This window comes from Anas platyrhynchos, chromosome 3, assembly GCF_047663525.1.
Source record: "Anas platyrhynchos isolate ZD024472 breed Pekin duck chromosome 3, IASCAAS_PekinDuck_T2T, whole genome shotgun sequence".
Lineage (NCBI taxonomy): Eukaryota > Metazoa > Chordata > Aves > Anseriformes > Anatidae > Anas > Anas platyrhynchos.
The window spans coordinates 12,297,356-12,316,414 of NC_092589.1; the positions used below are offsets into that span (position 1 = coordinate 12,297,356).

General features: G+C 44.3%; 2 long non-coding RNA genes across 27 annotated transcripts in view; one reads left to right on the forward strand and one right to left on the reverse strand.

The window, feature by feature from the left end:
- The window catches only part of LOC106018859 (uncharacterized), a 618,314-nt gene extending 600,969 nt beyond the window's left edge, over window positions 1-17,345 (forward strand). The window contains exons 18-19 of the long non-coding RNA XR_011807997.1: window positions 1,829-4,778; window positions 15,689-17,345. This is a non-coding gene — a long non-coding RNA (uncharacterized lncRNA). The remainder of the gene's footprint in view (window positions 1-1,828; window positions 4,779-15,688) is intronic.
- The window catches only part of LOC106016651 (uncharacterized), a 63,300-nt gene that overhangs the window by 1,434 nt on the left and 42,807 nt on the right, over window positions 1-19,059 (reverse strand). For 7 of the 26 annotated variants that reach the window (XR_011807988.1, XR_011807987.1, XR_011807985.1 and 4 more), the window contains 5 exons: window positions 12,931-12,983; window positions 8,615-12,752; window positions 3,548-7,895; window positions 3,142-3,258; window positions 525-663 (listed from right to left, as the gene is read on the reverse strand). This is a non-coding gene — a long non-coding RNA (uncharacterized lncRNA). The remainder of the gene's footprint in view (window positions 1-524; window positions 664-3,141; window positions 3,259-3,547; window positions 7,896-8,614; window positions 12,753-12,930; window positions 12,984-19,059) is intronic. The other 19 variants (XR_011807983.1, XR_011807990.1, XR_011807989.1 and 16 more) reach the window with 19 other exon arrangements.

Here is a 19,059-nt window from a genome sequence, read left to right on the forward strand (position 1 = left end):
TGGGCTTTGTTGTTTTATATTTGTGGCAAGCTGTGGTTTTAGGTGTGCACGTGTATGTAATGTGTGTACATATGTGTGCATGTGCACACTTGCGTATATACATATCAGTGCACATGTGTGCACTCACACGTATGAATCAGCATCAGTATAGATACAGATACACACATACACCTATGTATATGTACCTATAGGTATATGTGTGTATCTGTATCTATACTGATGCTGGTTCATTTACATATGTACATATGTATATATGTAGTTGCATGCTTGTTTATTCCTCTATAACAATGCATACAGACACACACATTTATGAACAAGTATTATGGATGGTTTGTGTATTAACTCTTTGATTAGAAACCAATACAAACTATGACTTTTTATTAATACTATTGAACCAGATGTACTTTACATGAGCCTTACAGGCCCATCCCAAAGGACTTTCTTTCCTTATCTGTATCTCATGACCTTAGTTTCAATTTGTCTTATCTTAAAAACAACAGTGAAAAAGAAAAGACAGCATTTACCTTGGTCAAAAGGAAAATTGCCAGATACATTTTTGGCCTCTCTTCTGGTTGATCCTTTCATACTTCTGCCCACATTTTCCAGGTGGTTTTCCTTCCATGATCCTTGAGTTAGCTCTTTACTTTATGGATAAATACACCTCTTAGGAAAAGAAGACATATATAAACATGACATATATAACATATATAAACATAGACACATGTAAATGCATATATATATGTCTACATACATGTATACACACATATATATCTACATACATACCTACATATACACATATAGCCAACACCAAGGATGCTGTTTGACCTCCACATGAAACCCCCTCATGCTGCTGACTGTTTCCCAAGGCTTCTGCCAGCCTTCTAGGAAGGATAGCATGGATTTAGCTAATTCCCTGGGCTGAACGGGGAGACAAGCCCAGAGAGGGTGGTGTGAAGGAAGATGCTCTGGGCCCTTCTCCTGGTGGTGTCTCAGCTGCACAGAGGATGCAATGCAAACACTAGGGGATGGGGATGATGCTCCAGAGCAGTTGAATTTTGCTCTGCACAAGAAGACCAAGCTTCTACGTTGCCTGTGGTGCCTGAATAAGCTCAAGTGGAGGCACTTGCCCCAGCCAAGGAGCTCAAGCCAAACAACCAAACAATAGCTGGCGGCAACCTCCCAGCCCCAAACCCGTGGACTGCAGCCTGGAAATGCAACAGGCTCGGTCAAGAAAATGTCAGCAGGTTGCAAGGAGCCAGTAAGGGCTTAGTGGCTGAACCAGGCTCTTCGAGGGAGAGCAAAAAAAAAAAAAAGGTTTTCTTAATGGCCCAGTGTTGGTGGTGATTTCGCTTGCTTTGCTGGAATAGCCTTTGTGGGTCTGAAGCAAAAGGTTGTGTTTTGTCTTTAATTACCACACATTCAGAGTGCTTTTTCAGCATGGCTCACGTCCCAGGAATAATTTGATTTGGAGATTTTGTTTTCAATGAAATAGAGGAGTCCACATCTCATCTGAGAACTCTTGTTTAAAAAACCATACGCATACACACTTCTTTTAAAATTACTGTTATTCAGTGCGGATCCCCCAATTGCCACCTTTTAGAGCCCAGGAAGGCCATGGAGAGCCCCAGGCTCAGGGTGAGGAGGCAGCAGACCGCTTACCACATAGGGACGTCCCAACCTCAGCTTCAGTCATGGAAGTTCCCTGCAAGTTTAATGTGAATTAATGAGATTTAACAAACCAGGAGGGTGGCGATGGTTGGGAATACGTGTTATGGTTTCCACACCACTGAACCCTCTGTCACCTAAGGCCTCCAAATGGGTGGCGCAGCCACCAGCATCTCTCCTCAGCTGCTTTGTGCTGGTACCACGTCTCCCACTGCCCGCTCCCGGTGCGATCACATCCTCTGGCTCGATCTCGACGTTTGAAATCCTCTCACCATCCGAGGGCGAGGGAGGGGGCTCCCGTGCAAGGCACTGAGTGCCTGGAGCCCGCTAAGTTCAAAGGCACCCTCCCGCCCACCCCAAGGAGAGATGAAGCTGGCCCAGGGATGGCTGGAGGCCACACAGACGGGAAGGTATGTAGCAATCCATTTATCACTTTGCAAATATTAGTGCTGCTCGCATTTGCTGCGGCAATATTTCTTCTTGGAAATTGGTGAAGTGAGTAATAACAATGTTATTTATTCTAAGACCTTGGAGCTGAGAAGCAATAACAGGGGGACTGTTCCCTTGAAAGCTTCTGAGGTGCTGGAAATAAACTGGGGGGGGGGGGGGCGGGGGGGGGGAAGAAGAGATAGACCAACAAAAGGCTAGGGGAGAGAAAGGCACATTATAAAGCCATAGAAATCTTGGGTTTAATTTTGTTGCCCCAAAGGTAATAAAATGCATTTTGTAATGATTTATACACAAACAAGGAGGGGGGCACAGCGGCTGGCATTTTGAGCGTCCTGATGGACGTGCCTCCTGCACCATGGGGCGGCCACTTCACCCTTGCCTCTCCTCACTTTTTTTCTCCTTCCCCCCCTGTTTTTTTTTTGTTTCGTTCCCCCTCTCTACATTGCTTATCTGAATATATAGGGCTGCCCTTTGCTCAGATTTATGGGTTGGGGCAGTGCTGTGTGTATTTACAGTCTCCTGACCTGAAGACCTACAGCTGAACAAGAGAAGGAGGAAACCAGGGCCCGTTCCATAAACAGAGACAGATACGGGGGGGAGGCAGGAGGAACTGCCAGCACTTAACATTTTTAACTATTTGGCCAAGCGAAGGAATTAGTGATTAGATTAGAGCCCAAGAAAAATGAGAAGCAGGGTTAAAGATTTGGCGGGGAGAGGGCCGGGTCCGGCCGGGGTCTGGCACGGGAGAAATGCAAAGTTGGAGGGGTTTTGCAAAAGGTTTTCCATTAAAAGTTAGAGGGGTTTAATAGAAGGCTTTCTGGGGCCAACCGGCATAGGGATGAAAGCGAATCTCCAAAGCGTCTTAATCAGACCCGTGCTTTCCTTGGGCAGAGCTGAATAACTCTTTTAAAGCACAATTAGGTTGCGAGAAGGTAGATTACTTAGTCTGTGTTTATTCAGGTACTAATTGCCTCAGATTAAGTAAAAGTTTGAAAGCCTTGCTTGACGGTAATAAATATTTCTTACGTCCGTGTCTATCGGGTGGTTTGCAAGCAGAAATTCAGTTCAGATGAGACATATTTCAACGGGCCCCGAGAATTACTTGACTTCTCTGATGTGAAAAGCAGCAAAAGTGGCAACAACCTGGAAAATAAATAAATGAAACGCAACATACGTAGGGGTCACAATATAGCATAAGTATATCAACATGATGAACAGCTTTGATGAAAATGGTAAACAAAACCACCCTCTCTTCCTGTGGCTTGTTTTACATTGCAATAAACCACTGACTCTATAACCTATCAGAACATGCTGAGATTTTATGCATCATTTCCAACTACTATTTGAACATTTGGTTTAGAGTAGTCATGAACTATAATTAATGGTATTTTTTTTTCCCTGATAAAAAGCGCACTTTATTGTAGTTTATTACCTGTTGGTCCAAAGCTCCATAGGTGACGTAAATTCATTGTGGGTTTTAGGATGGGGATAGAGGAGGGGGCTTCTGCACAGGATGATGATGAATCCACATTCACCATCTGTGATCAAACGCAGAAGTTTTGCCTGGGCTTCATTTTCTGTGATGCCCTATCCAATGTGCACATATTGCTGCTCATTCCGAAGCCTGCTGGAAAACAGAAGATGTGCGAGGAATTTAACCCCGATGCTGTTGCTATTGTCTGGTAGGACACTTCTATTATCATTTCTTTTAGCTGTACCACGTGCCTGAGCTTAGACCACGGGCATCATGCACTGGCATCCTTGCTCTTACAGAGGAGAACCCCCCCAGAAAAAGGGGGGGGGGGGGGCTGCTGTCATCATCTCTGTGGTCCCTGACTGGCTCCAGGTGCCAGCCCAGCGCTTTGCTCGTAGGAGCGAGCTGGTAGCACCGGGCCGCCGGGCGCAGCCTGCCAGGAGGAGAGGGGGAAAAAAAAAAAAACAGGCACCACAAAGAACATTGAGATGAATGGCTCTATTTTATGAGCCATAAAAGTTTTATTCATCTTGACACCGAAACAGGTTTAGGCAGCGAGCTGACACGCCTTAAATAAATAAGTGGAATTAATTCCCCGGCTCTTGAAACAATAGCGGCGTGCATGTCACGCCGAGAGCTGCCCCATTGTTTCCCATGGCTGCGCGATATTGATATTATTTGTGTTTTTCCGTGCGGCTTCCTCTGGGGCCTGGTTGATCCACTTCAGATTCTTCCCCTGTTTTATTAGAGGTTGAAAAAGGTTCAGGACCTGGTTGTACCGCTGCTCCCACCGACAGCTCAGGAACCAGTTTGGCGTCTGGTTTGTCTGTTGTTTTACTGCTGACCTTCAGCTCAACTTTCCCCCCTGACCCCAGGAGGCATCTATCATGACAAGAGGCTGTTTAACACAAATGGTGCCCATTTATAGGGGAAGAGAGTCAGAAGATTTCCTTTTTATGAAGAATTTGGTTTTTCACCCCTCTTTTCTCAGTCACCACAGGTGAAATCCCTCCCAGCAGCTGGCTTATGAAATAATGCGAGGGGAGGCCGTAATGAGCTGAAAGCACCCTCAGCTGGAGATAAATATATGCAAATGAGATGCACAAACAAAGGAGCCTGGACAGAGAAATATCTGCAATTCCAGCAAAATGCTGCCTGCAGCTAGAAGATGAACAGCTTTGATAAAATGGTAACAAAAAGCACCTTTTTATCCTCCAGCTTGTTTTACATTGCAATAGACCATTGTTATTGTAACCCAGCGGAGCATGCAGAGGCTTTTCTGCGCCGGTTCAAAAAAACCTGTTTAAACATTTGTTTTTAAGGCATTCAGGGGCGATGATCAATGCGCTGTTTTGTTTTTTTGCCGGCTGGGGGTATTTTTTCTCGGCTCGCTTTTGCTGGGGCGGGCGTTCTGGGGGCGTCGGGGCCGTTCCCCGCCGTTGCTCCCGCCGTTATCCCGTTACCTGTTGGGCTCTCCGCGGGCAGCTTCGGTCGCACCGGCTCGCATCGAGGTGCATCGCCAAAAAATTTGGAGTTTGCATCTGGCACCGTGCAGGGAAGCCGCAAACAGCGAGAGGCAGCGCGGGGACGGGGGGGGGGGGGAAAAATCCAGGCGTGAGCATTCCCGAAGCAGCACCCAAACAGGCAGCTTTAATGAGAGCAATCAAGCCTCCGAGCTAATTCGGAGACAGCCATCTAACACGCTGATTTTAATAAGCTTTTAAAAAGGCAATCGCTAACTTTTAAAAGTCTCTCTTTTTAATTTAATTGTTTGGGGTTCGTACGTTGCCAAAACAAACACAGCCACTAAAATATGTTTTCAATATGCAGAAGTAGCATATCTAGACAATGTTTTAAATTAGCCCTGTATTTTGGGGGTTGGAGGAGGGAAGGAGAGCGAGAGGCTGACTTCAGATGACTCTAAGACATTTTCCGAGCAGGGTTGGTCACGTCAAAATAATACCTTGATATTCTCACCTCTGCCTTTATGAATCCCCCAACGTATCCGTAAGGATGCCTGTTTACCTATAGGTTTCTTTAGAAAATAAGCCCAATCCCATATCATATGCAGTTTACTTGCTAAAATGCAGAGGAGAGAAAGGCACAGAAAAGACAGTGCAGCAATACCATTTAACTTCTAACCTTATGATATCATTAAATAAATCTTTATGAATTTATAAAAGCAGCACAAACACCATAAAGTTTAGGCGGCCCTTTCCTCGAGGCACCAACCACAATTTTTAGATCTGGCAAGAAGAAAAATAGACTTACCTTTTAGGAAAAAAAAAAAAAAATCCACCTCTTACTACGTTATACGGCTTTGGCACTTACAGATGTTAGAGCAGACAAGTGTCGGATTTCCCGATGTCAAGCAGATTTCCTAATTTTTCATAGGCTTCTCCTGTTGCATTTTTGGGGCCAAATTTGAGAGTAATCAATTTAATTTGCGTGGCTGCGCACCGGCGATGGGGCTACGTGCACACGTAGGCTCTCGTGACCCCTGGAAGCCGACGGGCAGCTCTCCGCTGGGAGCCCCGGGTGCCCCAGGCGCAGGGTTTCAAGAGTTAATGGAAACTTGGTGAGGGCAGGGAGCCTTTCTTTTTGCAGCCCAGGTTTGCAGCAGCATAATTATGTTCAACTGCTGTTGTTTGAAAAGGGCAAACAGCATCTTAGGCACAGAACAATGAAATTACAGCTGAGATTTAGGTTAGCAAAAGCCGTCTTCTGCAGGCTTTTATGATTCATTATTTCCCATTAAATACAGTATTAGAAGTGTACACCAGATAGCTCATGGTTGCTGCGCTCAGAGCACATTATCTATATTACACAGGTCTGGGGAGCAGAATTAGAAAACTTTGGGGGAATGAGCAATATGTGTTTGCTGATAGAAGTACCATATGGCTCATCTTCCTCAATTGCTTTCATTGCGACTCTGATGCTGGAGAAATTAAAGTTTTATTTGATGTGGCACAGCTTAATGAACTGTCTTCTGTTAGGAAAATTGAATATGTTTCCTGTTATTTGAGCACAGAGCCCTCATGGTTTTGGCTGATGAGGGATGCATTATGTATTGTTTATTTAGCATTTTGAAAACAAAAGCAGATATTGGAGGTAAAATTGATTACCGCAGGATGCGTTATATAATCACATTTTTCTTTCTCTCTTTCTTTAATTTACAGCCCTGCCTATTATTTTTATGAGCCTTTTTCTATTCCCATCCCCCCCCCCCAAAAAAAAAAAAAGAGAGAGAAGGAAAAAAAAAAAAAAAGAGAGAAAAAAAAGGGGGGGTTGAGGCAGAGCACAGAATCTCTGCTTTGTTTAAAAGCAGCATTACAATTTTTAAGGTTTAGAGACCAAAGTGTGTGCCCACGTGCATTAACCTGCGGGTCGGCTCTGGGGATGCTTTGTTAGCAGCAGCCCTGTTGCTGTTCCTCCCTGTTGGCTGCAAGACACAAAGAGGGGATCATCGGGGCTCCACCAAGCAAATCCCCCAGATTCCCTATTGCTAAATGTGCCGGGGAGATGTGGTTGCAGACCGGTGCTGGCCGAAGAGGAAGGGGTGGGTATCAGGGGGGTTGGTGTACAGGAGCGTGGGGTGGAGCAGGGCCTGTGCTACCTGCTGCTGTCGCATCATTTATCTGCATCAGGAGAGAAGTTATTGATGGGAAGGTGGTTGAGTTAAAAGGAAATGTGTGTTTTGTGTTGTGCTTTTTTTGTTTTGTTTATAATACACAGAGGTGCACACACACTAAGGCATATGTGCCATACCCATACCATTGGGGTGCTTTTTCTCTGTTAGTAGCAAAAAATGCCATGACAAAAAGGGCTGCATTTGCTCTCCAGGTTTGTGAACAGACAAGTGTATTTAAGTATACTGTGACACTTAAAGGGGGAAAAAAAATCTTTAAAGTATGCTAATCTGATTAATTCCCCTTCCACTCTGGAAATTCTGCCCACTCCCTGTGATGCTTTTGCTGTTATCGATCTCCCAGCAAAAGGGGTGATCAGAGAGCTCAAAGTCAAAACTAGCCCAGCTCCGGTGCAGCGCCTGCTCCTGCCCTCCGCACCGCTCTGACAAAAAGGCAATTTGTCTCATGTGCCCCGGGATGCTGGAGGACACTGGCACCCGCGCCCCTTCAGCACAGCTCGCGCAGAATCCAAACGCCATCCATTAAAAGAGAAAGTCCCAACGTGTTTATAGCAGCGGGCCAAGTCCTTGTGCCGGCACAACTCCCATTGACGTCAGCAGGGCTTTTGCTCAAGCAGGGAGCGCAGGATCCTGCCCTGCACCTTCCTAAAGCAGAGACTGGGGGGGTGGGGGGGGGGACAGAGGGGAGGATAAGAAGTAGGGGGGAAAAAAAAAAAAGAGAAAAAGAAATCACCAGTATTAGAAGGAGCATGTTGCTCTTGAAAATGTCTCTTAGCAAAGTGGTTAAGTAAAGGCCATGCAAACAGTGACTATAAATATTTTTGTTCTGTATAGCTGTTCAAACAGTGCCCCGCTGTAATTTCAGATGGGCTCAAAAATAAATAAATTAGGGGGATGGGGGGGGACAGCAAGGAGGGGGAGAATAAAGGATTACATAGCAGCCAATGCCAAAACCACAAAAAACTTCATTTTCAGACAGATATATTTCCCAGGGAAGAAAACGGTACATTTTTATGAAAGGCTGCTCCATGACAGGAGCCTCCTTTGAGGAAGACCATTATGCATTGTTATCAGCGTGGCGTAATTTGACTGTTGACAAAGTATCTGTGGCAGTGAGAATGAAAGCAGTTAGAAGTGTGGCGGGTTGTAATCAAGAAGATGCTTAGCTGTGCAACGCTGCATCTTGAGCAGATTTGAATCAACATTGCCTTGAGGGGACACACACACACACGCGCACACACACACACGCACACACACACACAAAAAGTCCATTAATTTTTAGTGGGAAAATTAGAGTGGCACTTGATGAAGTGAAATTTGACATGCGTTAATTGCTCCGCAGCTCCCCTAATTAGAGATTTTTCAAATTCTTTTACTGCTGTCAGGCTGATGCTGCATTGTCTTTGCTGGACAACTAGCAAAATTGCAAATTGGGCTGATCGAGAAGTCAGGCGCTGGGCGATCGCTCTGCAGCTCGCTCGCCGCTGATCCTCGTTTTCATGGGAGGGCCTACGAAGGGCACTGGGGGAGAGGGCGAGGACAATAAAATCCTTCTTCCTGATAAATAAGGAGCCATGGTTTAACAGAGCTTGCTTTAAAAAAAAAAAAAAAAAAATTAGAGGGAAACACAAAGCGAGGCGGTAAAGCAACGGAGTTGAAAACAAACCTCTCCCCTCTGTTAAACCCACGCCGTGCGTAACATTTCAGGGGGGATTCTGCCTGTAGCACGGCACAGCCGAGGGACATGAAGAGCCGAGGATCATGCAGGAGGGCGCTTTGTACCCAGCCACAGCACTGCAGGAGCCCACGTGTGGGGCTGGGCCTCAACGCGGGCTTTTTGGCGTTTTTGCTTTTGTTTTTTTCCCTCCCCGCTCACTCCTCCCCTCCCTTAGCCTTTGACCCTCTCTTAATTCATTAACATATTGAATTTTTTCAATTTTCCATCTTCTTGCAATAACAATATTAATGCCGGGGCCGAGGCCTGATTGGAGCTAAATTACTTGTTACCTGCTGGCATTTATTTATATGGCATTGAATTATAAAGCTTTGCTATTGTCATGCCTTGGGCGAATTGTTTATGACACCAGTAATAGGAGTAATTGTTATTGTTGAAATTACCTGTCAGCTACCCATAGCAGTGGCCCTTGTCCCACTGACAAATAGTGACAGGGGAGAGGGATCCTCCGCACATCCTCCTGATGACTTCTCCTCCGATAATAAGGAGTGCAGGGCCTCTGATAATTTGCCTGTCACTGCCGAGCGCGGCTCAGAGAGAGTTGGCCAAATTGTTGTCATTCACTTTGACAAAGACAGCAAAACGCTCTGGAGCAGGGAGGAGGATTATCAAAATAAATGAAAGCGCTTACACATCCTTTGTTGTTGTTGTTGTTGTTTTGTTGTTTCTTTTTTTTTCTTTTTTTTTTTTCTTTTTTTTAACGTTGTGTGATTTTTCCCCCCTCCTTCCCCACCGGCCTGCCTTCATGCTGGGGTTGCAAAGAGGGGCACACACGTCACACCCGTGTGACTTCAGAGGGGCAGGGGGCTCTGCCATTTGCTTTCTGTGTGGGTTTCCAAATATAAATGCATTATATTTCCCCCCCCCCCCACAAGGCTGCCTATGGTTCAGGAATTACCGAGTGTCTGTCATTGCAAAAGAAAAGCTTGGATGGTGTTTCTGCTGGGTGGTGGTTTTCTTTTTTTTTTTTTCTTTTTTTTTTTCTTTTTTTAATATTTTTGACTTGCTTTCTTTTCCATACTGGGCAGCAGCATCACAGCTGTCAGCCCTCCTGCCTTCGCCCAGGGCCATGCCGCCATCCCCCAAATTACCTGCCCCCGGCACAGCACCTCCTCGAGCAGAGGAGGTCCCACCACTAACGAAGCGAGCGGAGGGCTCCCTGCTGGTAACGAGCTGATGTTCCTTGTCACGGAGCTGGGCTGCCTACCCAACCCGTGTCTCCCACCCCGCACCTCCCACAGCTCATCCTGTGGCAGCAGCAATCACTACTTTACGCCCAGGTAACAGCAACCTGGAGCACAAGGTGCCTCCGGGGCTGCTTTAGGCCCTTTGCTGCCTTTAGCCACCACCCGACGGGCCGAACCTCCCCGTGTGGCACCATCACAGGGCTTCGTCAGCTGCCAGGCCGCAGCCAGGCCCACGCCGACATCGACAGTGCCCCAGCCACGTGCCAGTGCCCAGTGGTGGTCGCTCCCATGAGGGGATGGCAAATTTTGGCAGGGGCGAACCGATCCCCCTGACTTCAACTCCGCACCGGCGCGGAAAGTGTTTCATTCGTAACCATTCGGCTCAAGCGCATAATTTAGCCGAATTATCAGCTGCCTCCATCTTTCCAGGGAACGAGCGCAAACAATGTTTTAGGAACAGACATCTAAATTTAGTAGGTTTTGAATAATTGATAGGAGCGTGTGACAGAAGATAGAAACTTATGTTTCTAATCATCCCAAAGCATTTTCTCGTTCCTCCCACCCCTAAATGAAGTCACTTTGTTTGCAGTTAAATACACGGAAGATGTCCACTTAACAAGTCTAAAATTGTGATACCATTAAGGGGTTATCCACGGCAATAAAACGCAGGGAACATGCCTGGGAACGCGATCTGTAAGGCAGATAATTTTTAAGAATGCGGCTTGTCCTTGCTTTGTCTGGGGAGAGACACGCTAGCGATCCTGGGAGGGGAAAAAATAAGGCACGTTTCAAAATGAAGATATTTAAGACGTGCGATACATTTTGGGGCGTTGCTGGAAGCTCCCATTTGATGTTTTTTCTATAAAGCCTAAATTAAGCCTCCGAGGGACGGCGATGCGTCTCCTGCTCCTAGTTTCACCAAAAACCAAAATAGGTTTTAAATGGCCACGTTATGAAGGCACGGGCACGCTTTCGCACACGACAGTAATCGTCCTCCCTCTGTTCCCCCCTTCGTTGCTAAACACGGAGCCAGCATCACGATAATGCATCTTTACATTCAAAGCTCATTTGAAATGTAAACTTTTAGCAAATGGCAATGGCTCGTGTAGCTGCATTGCTGAAGTGACTGGCAGCAAATTCCTTTTTCTCTCTCTCCTTCCCCTCCGCGCAACGTTTTGAAATACCCATCAGTGTCAAAGGAAACTGCGCAGAGCGCTGCTGCTGCTCTAAATAAGGCAGAGCAATGTTAAGAAAAACGTCAAAAAAAAATCTCGCTGGATTAAAGTGACATTTCTGTACCATGTCAACGCGGATGACAAAGCTTCATGTTTTGCATAATTTCAAAAGATATTCTTCATAAAACATCCAGTGTATAAACAGGCAGCGGGCTTTTGTTTTAAACATTTAAGATCAAAAGTTATGGTAAGAACAATTAATATTGCCTATTAAAATCCCGTGTTATTCTTAGAGATACATTTTGTGGTCACTGACTATAAATAAAAGCAAAGGAACCGAGCCACGGTTTCTCACCAATGTGCAATCTAGAAATATGAAAAGGCAATTTTCAGCCTTTTTTCCCCCCCCTAAGTTTCTCTTAGATGTGTTTGCTGAATAAACGGGATTAACTGTATTTAAAACAAGAGATAAAGAACAGATTTTTATTACGCTGCACAGGCTGCCGGGCTTCCACTCTCCTTTCAAAGCACTGCATGCCTGGAACAAAATATGCATATTTTACCTTTTCTGACACTTTATAGAATAAGCGAAAAATCCCTGCAATAATACAAATATGGAATCAATAGGGAGTGGTGTAAACAGCATTTTTTACCCTTTCTCTTTCTGGCCAAAGGCTGGCGCATTCCTCCTGCGACTTTTGTTTGCAGTTTTGCAGCAGGATTAGGAAGCAGAGAGGAACGCGCTCGTTCAGCTGAAGGACCTCTCGCTGCATCTGCCTGAAAAAACTCCGCGACTGCTGTTAATCCAAAACTAATGGCCAGAGCGTGGTCGTAAGTGCGAGCCTGCTAGCAGCTGAATTTCAATGGACGCTTTCTCAAAAATAGGTACAAAGAAAAGAATTTAGACAAATTTGCCTCTTAACCTTTAAAGATTTCCTGCCTATTCCAGTATGTCCTTTATTACATTAATTTTTTATTTAAATTACACCATTAACTGGATATGAATTTATCAAGAATACATATATTGATTTATAAAACAGTATCATTAATTATTATAATAGCTAGATGTAGCTGATATTACAAAGCCATTTAAAGGTTTTTAATATAACTTGGACATACATAGATAGATAGACATTATGGACAAGACTACAATTTAAACTGGCTACCAGCAGTTAATGAAATCCTTGATTTATCTTCTAGTTTAGAGATTGATTATATTGTTGCTTTGCAAAACTATTTATTTTGTGCCATTTTTCAAAAGATGTCTCAATAAAAGAAAAAAGACAAATAAAATATTCAGTCAATTCTCAAAGCATGTTTTGTTTTATATTTTCTTTCTTAATGCTGCTGCTGATAATTTATTACAAGTTTGGAGACTTGTCACCTTCACAAAGAATTGGCTTGCTTGATAGTAGCTCTGTTTTACAAATGCACGATTTCACATATTTGGAGGAAAAATGAAAAAAAAAAAAAAAAAGAGGCTGTTTTTCCAACAACATTGTGCTTTTTTCATAAAACAAAAAAACAACAAATGCCTTTCTAGCATAGATTTCTTAGGCATATTTTTGTTTAAGCTGTGGAAAAATGGGACTTACCCTAGTGCTGCAAAGCAGGCAGTCATGGAGAGCATTTTGATTTAAAATGCAATCTGAAGAGAAGAAAAGAAAAAAAAATAAGGAATGATATAAACAAACAGTACACCGCTTTCAAGTTACTCCTAAAATGTTCCTAGATTAACTAATACATTGAAAGTTTAAATCTTTACACATTGTTCTTGAGGGGCTATGTCTCTTGACTCTTTATTTATATCACTTATTCTTGTCTGGCAACATATGTTCCCGATTTATTATAGTATTTTTACTGTTAGCCAGACAAATGTAAGGGCTAGCTGAGAAGGGTAGTTTCATCTGATGAGTTTAACAATTGCAGGGCATCCTTTAGGGTTAGCCAATGGGCTCTTTTGAAGCTGTAATACTCACCATTAACCGTTTGGATGCTGAAATATTTGTATTGTCCAGGTTGGGGCTTCCCTGGTGTGAGCCTCTTTGTTTCAGATGGGTTCACAGGCAAACGCACCGCAGTGGGCGAGAGCTGCTCATCCAGCAAATGCTCCCGTGTGCATCCCAGACCACGCTGTTAGAGCTTGCGGGTAACAAGTCTGTACCGTGCGTACCCCCCTCCGGTCGGATAGAGAGAAAGGCATGCAGAAAATAACGCTTAAAAAGTCTAATTCTGTGATGTATGGCAAATATTAACCGTAAGCGTTTGGAACTCCGTGTGTGCTTTCTGACCACCGGAAGGTAATGGGGAGGAAGGCTTCCTCTGTCAAAGCACAACCCCAAAAACGTGTATTTTAAATAGATGCCCTGACACCTGGGGAAAAGGTGGGAGGAGAGGTGGTGAGCTGGGTGCCGCGTTTTACACGTCTCACATTCAGGCTACTTGTTCTGGGGTAAGAACCTGCACTTTTTCCACCTCCTGTTTCCTCCCCTTGTCTCTCTTTGTTCGATGCCAAGAGGTTCCTGCACATCCACCAGAAGCTGCTGGTGGAAACAGGTACATTTGCATTTGCACCCCCACCCAGCTGTGCTTGAGCTTTGGGGCACCAACAGGTTCGCAGCTCCAAGGAGATGTAGGGATATAATTCCGAGCATAACGCCACGTTCACAATCTGCAGCCTTTTGGCACTCGATCAGATCACGACACCCATCAGCGTATCCTACTACGGGTGGGATGCCCATCATGGGATGCTCGGGACCCCTGCGCACCAAAGAGCACAGGGTGAATCCAGAGCAGGCTGTAGGGCACAAGTGACATTTTTTTTGCCTTTGGGAATCAAGTCAGGCCTTGGGGATAGGAGACAGCTCTGAAAAGTTTTAGTTTCCCTTGCATCTTCAGGGAATGAGGGAAGGGTCAGTGTAAAGCTTGCACAAGACCACATGTTCAGAGCAGTAATCTGCTGGGGAACAAAATACAGAGGGCAAGATGCTGTGTTTCAGGTAGAATAAATACAGCAGGTTATAAATAAGCAGTAAATACAGCAGTTAGACTCCTCGTGGGATCCCTTGAAAGGGGATTTTGACTCGGTGGGTCAGGGCACATTTCCTGGTGTCACCAGTGAGCCAGTGGCAAACAGCGTGGTATGGTTGTCACTGGGAGAAGAGCAAGGGGAGAAGCACTCCTGGGATTTTTTGCTTTGACTTAATAGCAGTTCAGTTGTCCTGGGCTCACTTGTTTGTGGCTTTTCTTTTTTTTTTTTTTTTTAATTAGAAAAATGGCCAAACATTCCCTCTGCTTATTGCAGGGGAGTTGATAAGCAGCTGGACTTCCTAAAGATGACTTGGATTCAGCTGTGTGCAAAAACATCATAAAGATGGAGATCTTTCTTTCTGATCGATTTTCTATAGCATGAAGATAGCCCCAATAATTCCTTACCCCAGATTAAATTTTAATTGCACTTTGGCTGACCAAAAACAGTGGCAATGAATGCAGGTGGAGCACAGGGTGGCTGTGGTCAGGGGCTGGCTCTCTCCAAAGGTTTTCTGGAGGCAGGTGCCACCGGTACCCTGAGCAAGCATCAAAAGTGGCAGTACTGGGGCTCAGAGCACGGGGCTTAACACCTATTTAATTTTCTATTTTAAGGAGGTTTCTGGCAACTTCATAATTAAGTTAATAACCGCTCCTGATTTTGTTTCACCCCCCCACAACACTTTTTGGTTTTAGTGTGGGGAGGGAGGAACAAGGAGCAGCTCGGTCCCTCAATCACTCCCTCTGTTTTGTCCATCACCTTGGTTTCTTTCCCCTGTTTTTGACCTGCACTTTTTCTGGATCAGACACTGGCAGGTTGAGAGGTAATAAGAACCAGATGGACAGAGTGCAGAAATTGCCCAAATGGGTACGAGAATGTGGGGAGCTGTCAGGCATGGAGAGAAGCTGGAATTTTTCAGCAATAAAATGGGATTTATCGCCACTCTACCACAGTCATTGCCGACAACCGTTTACCTTGACAGAAACCCCATTCCAATAGGCCATGCCGATGCAGATTTTTTTTTTTTTTCCCAAAGAGTGATGATTGGTATTTGTTCTAAGGCTCAAATGGCCTGCACTAAAGGTGAAGCATTAGGCCAAAGTCCTGTATTCCCTACTGAGGCAAATGAACCTGCTAAAATAAGTTCCTTCCACAATAGCTGTGTAATTGAAACCAGAAAGTGAGAGAATTTGATAAATTGCTTGACCCTGAAGGAATGTTAAGGTCATAAATTTTCATTGCATTTTTTGCCTCTTTTTCAGGAAAAAAAAAAATTCTCTTTTTATATATATTGATTATGTTTAGCATTTGTCTCCAAATTCCAGCTAGCCTCCAGATCATTAGCCATCGCTCTGCCATCCTCTCCCAACAGGCAACAATTACAAGGTTTCCAGCATCCCCACCTACACCATCCTGGAACGGCTGAAGGACACAAAACATTCACAAACGGCAGCTCTTACATCCGACGGCGAAGGAATCTGCCGCACACAGCACTAACAACCCGAAATGGAGAGTTTAGCAAGTGCAATCCGTTTAGGAGGACGGAGTAAAAAACGGTGCTGTGCTTGGAGAATGATGGAGTAAAAAAATGTCTGCAAATCATTTACGGGGAATCAAACATTTATTGCCGTTCTTACCTTTTTTTTTTTTTTTCTTCCTGTCTTCTAGTTGAAAAAGGATGTTTGGTGTGTTATTGAATAATATGTGCAGATGTCCCTTAAAGCTCAAAAGACCCAAACAAACCCCAAACCCCAGAGTATTTTATGATGGAAAACCACGTTTCAATAAGAAGTAAATAAATTGAATAAAACCAAGAAAAATGTTAAGAAGAATTAGGAGAATAACCAGCAAGGTAAAACATCCAGCAACACTTCCCTCCCTGTGCTTGCAACCATCAATAAATACAGCCGTGCTAAAATCATGGGCTAAGAGGGAGCAGGGGCACATAGAAGTGTTGGTTTTGTGTGTGTTGGTTTTGTTTTTTTTCCCCTGCAGTAACAAAATTCATCTCCTCAACTGGACCAGCTTCTGCTTCACCACTGACTGAAATCTGCTATCATACAGCAACTGCTTTTTATAACCAAGCTGCTTTTCCCCCCTGCCTGGAATATAACATTTCAGAGGCAAAACTCTCCTTGTAGCACTTCAGCAAGGCGTTACACTTTCCGTAGCCATACACACTTAACCCAACATGAAGCGAGTTAAATAATCATTAGCACAGTAACCCATTGCTATCAAAAACTTATTGGTCCTCTAAATTTTAAATTAATGGCCTGTCTTCCTGTTCTCTGTGTGTGTCTGTCTGCTTTTCAGCCACCTCAGTGCATAGTCATAGATGTTTTATCAGCACATATTAGACTATTTGCATTATTGACATTTCAATTTTTAAAATTAAAAAGAAAAAAAAAAAAAAAAGCAAAAAGAAGAATAGTTCCTGCTGAGTTGTTTTATCTGTAGACTTCTGGTTCTTAAGTAACTCATCCCAGCATTAATTAGCAGCCAATATTTGACAAACCAACTAAGAAATACACTCTGTCCCTCTGCAGCCAAGTTGCTGTAGCTCAAAGAAGTTTCCTTAAGAAAGAACAAAAAAGAGGAGATAAAGTAAAAAGAATTGGAGCAATGCCCTGATAAAAACTCAATAGTTTATACTCACTTTTTCTTTTTTGAGAAGTTAAATAAAACTGCTTTTTTTGTTGTTTGGTTTTATTTTCTTTTGAAAAACTCCTTTTCTCCCCATAAACTGTTCGATTTCTGGCCCAAATCCCTTTTTTTCCTTTTTTTTTTTTTTTTTTTTTTTTTTTAGTCCTGAAGTAATTTCTAGTCATTTTAAGGCAGTTACTTATCCGGAGAATGAAGGAGTATCAGCTGTGTTTCAATTAGAGAAGGAAAAAAGATAAAGACTTGGAACTTAACCTAAAAACGCGAAGTGACATATTAGGATGAGAATTTTCATATGTTGCTGTATAAATATTTTAATAAAAGTCCTAAAATAATGTGTCTGCCTCCTGCTTTATAAAAGAGAGGAGATTATGAAGTGCAAATGATGCAGCTTAGATGTATCTATCTGACTGGGATTTTTCACCATTAAAGCGTCTCTTCATGCCTCTCCTCCAGAATTTGGTTTTAGAGCCCCAAAAAAGTATAAATCTCATGAGCATAAATAAAATATGAACGGCAAGTGGCTTCAATCACTAATATTTTTGCAAACTAACGTTCAGCTGATGCAACTCGATTTTGTTTTGCATTGCATTAGTGTCACAGTGGCAATGACTGGCCTTTATTCACCGAGCGTTTGAGTCAGCACTTTGAGACATTTTTCAAATTAGGTCATACTGCAAATTTGCAGCCGATACAAAGGTTGATTAAGAGAGCTCCGCAATTTTAAAGGGATGTCGTGTGAGGAGAATTAAGGCCTGCGTGATAGTTCCAGGAAATGTGAGGCCCCATAACTAGGTGGGAATAATGTATGGGCTATATGGGGAAAGAACATATTTCCTCGGAGCGCTCGAAGTAATACTCATTTACAATTTAACAAAGTCCTCCCCCCTGTTACGGAAGAATTGTGTTACGGGCCTTGAAAACAAGCCGTGAATGACAACAGGGACACAAGGAGGTGAACCCAGCTCTCCCTCTGCCAAAAGCCAGCCCCTTCCTCAGCCTCACCTGGTGGTAGGTGCAGACCCAGCACCCTGCCCCAGCACCCTTCCTCCTGCTACCCCCCACTAAAAATGATCCCGTGCCTCCATGCGACCCTTCCCCATAAAGCAGCAATGCCACAGCGAGGCTGAGCAGTGCCAGAAACCCACCCTGAAGAGTTTCTGGGCAAGTCATCAGACACGACTCAGCCAGGGGTGCCGGCTCAAAAAGCATGCGGAGAAAGCACCTCGGAGGAGCTGCTGGGTGCTGGAGAGCTTCACTGCTGATGGCTTCGTGGGAGGCGAGGAGAGTGAGCTCTCTGAAGGGCCCGATTTGCTGAGAGGGCAGACTCGAGCCTAACACTTCTGTGACGCTTTGGGAATTTTATTTTTCAAACTTTTGTTGTGGGGAACAACAGCTCCTCAGGAGCAGAGAGCTCTTCTTAATTGGATGTAAGTGGGTACAAGCCGACCGCCAGCTCCGTTTTGGGTTAGCTCTCTGGCCCACTTGACAAGGCACAAAGCTGTTATTAACGCCGAGTTTGCCTAATGCATCGATGCTTGGGACAGGATAAAAACAAGCAGGATTGTGGATGCAGCAGTAGTGCTTAACCCTCCTGCCACCAGAACTCAAGTCCCACAAGCTATGTTTTCTACACTCAGGACCATTACCGTGATTTAAAGGTCTAACAGCAGTGAAATAAAACATAAACAATTGAAGATCGAAGCCCGAAGAGAGATCTCTCGCGGCATGAACAGCCACGAAAGCCAGAAAAACATTTTACATTCCCCTTTTGTATTTCCCCTCGTTCCTTTGTAGCAGGGTCCCTGAACTTGCATTTTGAATGTGGGCAGCCGGCTGCGTTTCATGTTTTTGATGTTAGGCTCACCCGCAGACCTCTCCATTCCCCATATGTTTCTGGATTCAGTCACTTCACCACAGCCCTCTCTGACAGTACAACACCTCAAATCCCTCCGAGTGGCAGAGCCTATTTTACTCCCAGTCACTTTCAATTTGCCTCCAGTGTTTCTCTGAAGGTTTGAGCTGAATGTGATTT